Source organism: Pinus tabuliformis, chromosome 5_1, assembly GCF_031772625.1.
Source record: "Pinus tabuliformis cultivar Carrire ecotype Pingquan chromosome 5_1, CPIR1, whole genome shotgun sequence".
Taxonomy (NCBI): domain Eukaryota; kingdom Viridiplantae; phylum Streptophyta; class Pinopsida; order Pinales; family Pinaceae; genus Pinus; species Pinus tabuliformis.
The window spans coordinates 4,647,385-4,656,012 of NC_142305.1; positions in this window are offsets into that span (position 1 = coordinate 4,647,385).

An 8,628-nucleotide genomic window follows, 5' to 3' on the forward strand; every position below is an offset into this window, starting at 1 on the left:
AATCAATTTAAGGCAAAACCTAAAAACTGCGGTAATGATAATGATAAAGTTTCCAGTAATACCAATGTCCCAAAACCAAAACTATTACCGGATAAAAGAGTCATTAATCTTTCATCTTTAATCCTTACCCCTGAAGAAATTAATACGCTCAGCAAGGGCTTGGGATTCGTAGTTTCCCCCAAGAACATTCCATTTGAAAGCATTATCTGTAACATTGAGAATGGAGCTCAAGGGCTTTCATTGGATGATAAAGAGATATTAAGACAGGAATGTTCCCTTGTTTTGTTGAAATCTAAGCAGCCAAGAGTAATATAAATAAAGAAGGACGGGATGCTCTTAAATCACTTCGCAATAATGACGTTGTTCTTAAGGCTGATAAAGGAGGGGCAACGGTTGTGTTAGATAAAGAGGATTACATTCATAAGATGAATGAACATTTAAATTGTGGGAGTTATAGGAAAATCAACTCCAACTCCATTCCTAGGGTTATAAAACAAGTCAAGAATGCCATCATGGGAACAAACCTTGAGGATAAAATGAAAAAGAAGCTAATTCCATCCTTTGAGGTTATACCTTGAATCTATGGATTACCAAAAATCCATAAGGAGGGGGTCCCTCTTAGACCAATTGTCAACACCATTGGTTCTCCTACCTATGAATTAGCTAAGTATGTGGCTAAGATTCTGAAACCTCTAGTTGGTAACATAGACTCTTTTATAAAGACTCAAATGATTTTGTAAAACTTATCAAAAATGAAAGGGTGGATAAGGATGATATTCTGGTTAGTTTTGACTTGGTTTCTTTGTTTACAAAGATCCCTCTAGATGAAGTTGTTCATGTTATAAAGATAGCCACAGATCCCGAAACAGCGAAACTTGCAGAAATTTGTTTACGATCCACCTTTTTCAGTTTTCAAGACCAATATTATGAACAAATATCAAGAGTCGCCATGGGATCCCCGCTCTCACCTATTGTCGCCAACTTATACATGGAGTACTTTGAAAGAAAAGCCCTTAACTCCTACCCTTTGAAACCAACTTGGTGGAAAATATTTGTTGATGCCACCAACTTAAAATGGACTCATGGCAATGCTAAGCTGGAGAAGTTTTTCAATCATCTTAACTCTATTTCTACCGAAATCAAGTTTACCATGGAACTTGAAGAAAACGGAAAAATCCCCTTTCTAGATGTCTTGATCAGTAGAAAAGAGGATGGTACTTTGGGGCACTAGGTCTATAAAAAGAAAACACATACGGATAGTTATCTACATGCTGACTCTTACCATCATCCATCACAAAAATTTGGTGTCTTAAACACTTTGGCTGTTAGAGCCCTCAGAATTTCTGACCTTGATCACCTAGATGAAGAAATTAGACAGTTAACCTCTATTTTCAAAAACATGGGATACAAGGAATTTAGTATTAAGAAAGCCATAAGAAGAGCTCAGGATAAGGTCCTCTCTAGGGATCCTCCAGAAAATAGAAAAGAAAATTGTGGGAAGGTTTACCTCCCATTCATTCAGGGGATTACAGATAAAATTGCAAAAATTTTAAAAAAGAAGGACATAAACACTTAGTTTACAACATGTAGAGCAATTAGGCAAATGATGAGATCAGTCAAGGATAACATAGATCATCAACAACTCAAGGGTGTGTACAAGAGTGATTGCTCATGTGGCAAGAGTTATATAGGGGAAACAGGGCGATCTTTGAAAACAAGACTTAAGGAGCACGGGGTTGATATTAAGAATGGGAGATCTCGTACATCAGCCCTTGCGGAACACTCATCCAAAACCAAACATCATGTATGTTTAGAAGACATCAAAATCATTGCAAGAGAGGATCATTATCAAAAGAGGAAAATTAGAGAGGCCACCGAAATCATGAAATTTCCTCAAAACCTCACTAGGGACAATGGGAGCGAAATTAGTGGAAACTGGCTTCCCCTTATTAGACAAATAAACCCCTCCAAATCCTTTGTAGCTTAATATCACTGGTCTCTCCCAAAAAAAATAATAATAATAATTAATAATAACCAAAAAATTAACAGAATAAATTTATATGACCATAAATTATAGTAACATTAGGTTAAAAATTATTAATTTATTAATTTGTTAACTAAATAATTAGATAGGTTTCTTGTTTATAAATTAGATACTTAGGACCTTAAAAAAGAAAAATTAACATATAAAAAGAAAAAGAGATATAGAATCATCATAACAAATTATAAATTAATTAATTAATTAATTAGACTAATTAATTAATTAAATTAAAAGAAACATAAAAACAAAAATTATAAATTTATTAATTTATTAACTAAATAATTAGATAGGTTTCTTGTTTATAAATTAGATACTTAGGACCTAATTAATTAAAAAATAAAATTAACATATAAAAGGAAAAAGAGATATAGAATCATCATAACAAATTATAAATTAAATTAATTAATTAATTAATCAAAAAAATTTAAACCAATTATAATTAATTAAAATAAAATAATTATAATAATTAAAATAAAATTAATTATAAGTTGATTAAATTAATTAATTAATTAGACTAGTTAATTGATTAATTAAATTAAAAGAAACATAAAAACAAAAATTATAAATAAATTAATTAATTAATTAACTAAACTAATTAATAAATAATTTAACTAAAATTAATTATAATAATCAAAATAAATAATTAAAACTGAAATAAATAAATGAAAATAAGAATAAAGTTTAAACTAATATATGTAGGCTAAAGTCGGCTTTCACTTTTTAGGATTAATTAGGTTTATATATACACTAGTCAGAGGATTCTTCTCTCAAAACCATTTTTTGGTCCTGATGATGGATCCCTTTTGGGGTTCGAAACGTCGACATGATGAATATGATACTGTGGATAATTCGAAAAATACTACACCAAATACAAACTTACAACTTCGTTTCTATTCCAGACTTCAGACATACCTAGATCATGAAATTTAAAGAATAAAACATGTGTAAGCAATCAAATCTAGCCCAACCAATATCAAATCATTCAATGGTAATTCATTTCAGGTCTCATGATCCTGATCCAACATTGAATTCAAGGTGCAAAAAATATTTCAGATTATATCATAATCATAGCCCTTGCAACATAAAATATACTCCAGATAGAAGTATTCCTGAGAAACCCTTTCACTTTCACACTTGGCCCTTGGATCTTCTCCTCCTTATATAGTTTTTGGCCTTTCTCAATACCTCAGACCAAAAAAACACTTAGAACTTGTGGTATTCTTGGACGAGATCAAATAGTCATTATTCCACTCAATATTGTGGGCTAATACAATGGTATTGACCCTTGGTATTCTTTAATCTTGTATTTCCTTGATTTTCCAACCCATCTGTGCTTTTCCTCTTGTGAAAGTGTGTGCATATGTATACACTCTTTTTGTTCTGTGAACATGCGTGTATACGTTGCTTTGACAAGGTGAACCTATGTATACAACTTAAACTACATTATGACATCCTTTTCATTCAACTTCTTGATTCTAATAAGTAGACCTTTGTTCCAACTTCCTGTTCTTCTATACCAATTCCCTGTTACCTCTGAATTGACCTGTTATAATATGAGTTGCCCTTTATCAATTCTGAACTGTCGTGTGAGTGAGTTTCCATCATGGAAAACACATGTATCATAATTCCAACAGGGTTTTGATTTTGATGCAGATCTTGCACTCCACTTGAGTGATCCAACATGTCCATACCAGACCTCTATCCTTGCACACAATCACGACTAAACGAAGACAGCAAGTGATGTTCCTCGAAAGATCGTTAGATCAAAAGAAATAGATACCAAGATCTAATATATTGAACACAAATTCATGTAATGAAGGGAACATATATTTCCATTAATTATGAAAGGAAATAATACAATGCTAAACTTTCACCTCCAAGCCTCTTCTCCACAATCCGGCGGAGTTTCCCCACTATATCCGAGAAATTATAATGAAGAGTAGTAGACCAATGGAAAAATACCTCACAAGCTATAGTAGCATAATATCAAGATCTGAATCTCAATCCTAGCTCTCCAAAACTAGATGACCCTCTCAGATGGTCCAGTATAAATAGTTAGAAGAGAGGTCCCGGGAGGATGTATCTAGATGCTCAAGACAAAGAGAAGTCATAGAAACTTCTAAGAGATAAGTCTTGGCCATCTTGAATATATGAGAAATCATATTGATCTCCTAGGGACTACGACACTCTAGAAGACATCCCTAGTCATTGGAACTGAAAGGGGAACAAAATTCCTTGGTCGCTCCCATAGAGTGGGCATGAGAGTGACTGTGAGCCTATAGTCACTCCCATAGGCTTCTATGTGAGCAACTTTGGGTCAAGCTAGAAGAAAAAGAGTCATGAGTCTGGAAAAAGTCAATCAAACTCAAGTACTGAGGGTCACTGACCTAGAGGGGTAAAATAGGTTGATAGCATGAACATTATCTCCAAACCATCTTTCATGGCTCAAACAACTTCATCTTGAATTTACTCTTTGCTGAAGAAAAACTTGACTTTCCATCTTGGAAATCAGAAGCAATTCAATGCTTGTCATGCACTGATTCAAACTTTGTTTTACTATCCTCAAATTTCACTTGTACACAAAGGTATTCTAGTTGCAATAATTCAATGACACATTTGGCTTTGTCCACAAAACATAGTCATTTTCTGTACAATCTTTATCAAATATTTCATTCACAACAAGCTTCATCTTGAAACACTTGTATTAGTGAGTACATGACGCAATTGCAGACATATTGGATGACATGAAAATGTTCATCCCAAAAGTCCTCAAACAATTGGACTCATTAACAAGCCAACATGTCATTCATGTAAAAAAAAACACACTTATCGCAAATATGTGATTATTCTTGTTTCACTTTACAAAATACCCAAAACAGGTAATGAAAAACAAATATTTATAATTTACAAATCAAACAAATTATATAAACAATCTACCCAATATTTGCCTCTCCTAGGCTTATGGGTTCTCTGTTTGCATCTATTCTACTTTGGATGTTGCCTTAGGAGCTACACTAGTATCTGCTTTGCCACCTATCTCTTTCCTTGCATTGAATTGCAAGACCTCTTTATCCTTCTTGGGAAGAAGTTCTAGATTAAGTTTCCAACACCTTCCATTCCCATGCCTATTCATGTTACAATGGATACAAAAATACTTCCGCTTGCCCATCAACAAGGAAGTCTTCAAACTTGAGGGAGGTTCTTCATGCTTGATTCCAAGGATTTGGTCCATTCTTTTGACCATCACTTTGCGTTGCTCACAATCAACCACACAATGGTCAACTGCATCACAAAATGTGCAAGGATACATGTCCCACAAATAATCAAAATTACCATTTTAAAAATTCCCATGACACTTATACATGTCCCTTGGGTTGTAACTTTGAATATGAGAACTGGACGATAACATGCAAAGTTCTTTAAATTATTCATCTCTCTTGGGAGAAAAATTTCCATTATCACTACCATCTTGGTCAAAGATATCATTATCTGATGATTTCTTTTCCCCAAAAAGTTCAAAACACTCTCCAAATTATCTATGACCCAATCCTTCATATGTTTGTCTCTCCTATTGAAGGAAATGTAACTAGGTTTGGTCTTCATAAATGTACTTCTGATATTTTTATTTATTCAAGAAAATAAATATGATTTTTATGTTATTTTTCAATGAGTTTCTTACTCATTGAATTAGGTCAAGCACATGGTTAAGTGATTATAGGAAGTCAAAAGGTCAATATATTTATAAGACCCTTAGAATACATGTTACACTATGTATAAGGTCAAAGGAATACCTCCAAGACAAGTACAAGTCCTCTCCATGCAACAACGTCCTCCACAAGAAGCCATCTGAAGCAAGCATAACAAGTCTGCTTGTAAACTATCCTCAAGTCAGCCTTCTAGTCGACCTAAAAGGAGGGACACACCTCTATATATAGAGGTTTTTCACTCCACTATAACATACTCATATACCTTTGAAATCAGTGAAGTGAAGTATCCGAAAAAGATAAGGTAAATCCTAGTCTAAAGGGCCTCCAAAACAAGTGAAGGAAGGAGGAAGAAGGCCGAAGTGAAGAGGATTGTTTCTAGGGATAGAAACAATCACACATGCAAGGAAGAGAACGGTAAGTCTACAACAATACAAAAGCTAGAGAACAATCAATGAAATAGTATTGTTTGGGTGAGAAATCAAGTCTACAAGGACTCCCAAGTCTAGCAAAGGAGCCTATCTCTCTAGCGAAGGAAAAAGGAACCTAATTCTCTAGGGTTCCTACCTCACGTGGGAAAAACTAGGGCAACAAAACAGTGTTACAGCCATACTTCAATAAGGATCTCGTTTGATCAAGGATAGAAGAGGAACATCTCACCTAGAAGGCTCACTCGAGGAAGGTCTATCTCTAGACAAGAAACAAAGAAGGAGGATGAAGTGTTGGGGAGAAAAGTGCCAGGAGGAGGAAGTCTATGTGTTGGGGAACAAAGTGCAGAAAATAGGATTGACTTGTGCTTGGAGGTCATCCTAGTCAAGGGTCTAGGGTTTGGCAGTGATCAATAAGAAGCTTCAATAAGAGAAACTTACTAAAGGGTTTTCCTCTCTAGGAGAGAGAGGTTTTGGCCCTCGCAGAGAGCCAACATTTGTGTTCTTGTCTTTATGCTTTTGGTAGCAGTTTGATGAAACATACACACTAATAATAAGAAGAAGATCAAGCTAAGATAATTTTAAAAGTTCTTCACAATTGTTATCAAGTAACAAAGAATCACACTACACCTAATTGCCCTAGATTCTTCAACATGGTATCAGAGCTATGGTGACACATCAAGGAAAGGGAAACTCAAGAACACTCATCAAGGAAAGTCATCTACAATGTTGAAGCATCAAGCCAAATCTACTCAAGGAAAATAAGCCTACCATCTATCATTCATCAAGGAAGACTACAAAGCAAGGAGAAGAGCATTGCATAAAGGCACCTAAAAAGAAGAGCAGATCAAGAAGTGACATACACCACAAGCCAAGCCATCAATCAAGTCTACTTGAAGCAAGTCCACTTGGAGAAGGCAACTTAAAGAACATAAAGATCCTAGAAATGCAAGCCATCAAGTCTTCAAGGAGAAAGAAAATCCACTACATCTAAAAATCTATCAAGTAAGTATATGTCCCTTCTGAATATACATCAATGTCTTTTTGCAAGGAAAACAACAAATTGGTAGCTACTAATAACTTTCTTTCATGGAAGAAGAGGACTAATTTACTTCTCTTGGAGAATGAACTCCTAGAACACATCAAAGGGAATGTTACTATTCCTGCTAAGGAACGAACTCAAGCCTTAACCAAGTATAATAAGGATGAGATAAGAGCTCAAAGGATTCTAATAGAATCGATCAAAGACTCTCTCATTCCTCATGTTTCTAAATTTGAAACATAAAAAGAAATTTATGATAAGCTAGTAGAGATATTCTCGGTATCCACAACTGGAGAAGTGATATCGCTAAGAAATGAATTGTAAAAAATGATGATATCAACGGAAGGAATACCTCCCTACTTCATGAAGAACTCTGACATGAGGGATCAACTTCAAGGGCTTTGGGAATTCATGTCTGACAGAGAAATGACAATTGTAGTACTCAATGCTCTACATGAGGATTGGGGCAAGTTCACATCAAGAATATATGGCAAGAAGGAAGCAACCACACTCAGTGAAATGTGGTCCCTATGCAAGACAAAGCAAACCAGACTTAAAGCAAAGGAATATGTGGGATAAAAGGAGCAAGCATTTACTACCATGGCCAAGAGAAAGGGGAAATTTGGCAAATTTGGTCCATGAAGAACAAACAACAAATATATGTCCAAAATCCAATGCTATGCATGTCAAGAATATGGACACTACAAAAGGAATTGTCCTAAGCTTAAGAAGGACAACAACAACAAAAGAAAGAGGGAAGAAGCTCATATGACGCAAGAGGTGAAAGAAGAAGAAAAGAAGCAAAAGAAGGAAGATCCTCCGGATCTCTACTATGACTAAGTCAAACTCTTTACTTCAAGTCTTCTTTCAAGGTTTTGAGTAGAATAGGAGCATTTAGGAATAAAATGAAATTGCATGACTAGAAACATCTTCTAGAATCTAGAAGCATGAATACGTGTCCCGTGACCTTGGTCTTATTTTTCCCTTATTAACTTTCATTACATGAACTTTTAACTTGGAGCTGTTATAGACCCCTCCCCCTTGGGGGAACACCATCCTCAGTGTTTTATGACACATATGACAAAATAACGACTGAAAACAAAACATACTACCTATGGAGATTTATAAATTGGCTTGATGTAGTATTTATAATAAAAACCACTACAAACCCTGACAAACATGAAAATCATATTTCTTATTGGAGCTTTATAACACATATCATTGCGGTATTTAAAATAACAATCATACATAGATATGTACATATACCAAAACTCCTTTGCCTCAACCGGAAAACAATGAAGGATACATATCATGTATCTGATCAACCATCTCCCATGTAGCTTAATCGGGCCTAAAGTGCTTCCACTGCACTTTAACATGCTCAATTTCTCAATTCCATAGCATGAGTTGTTT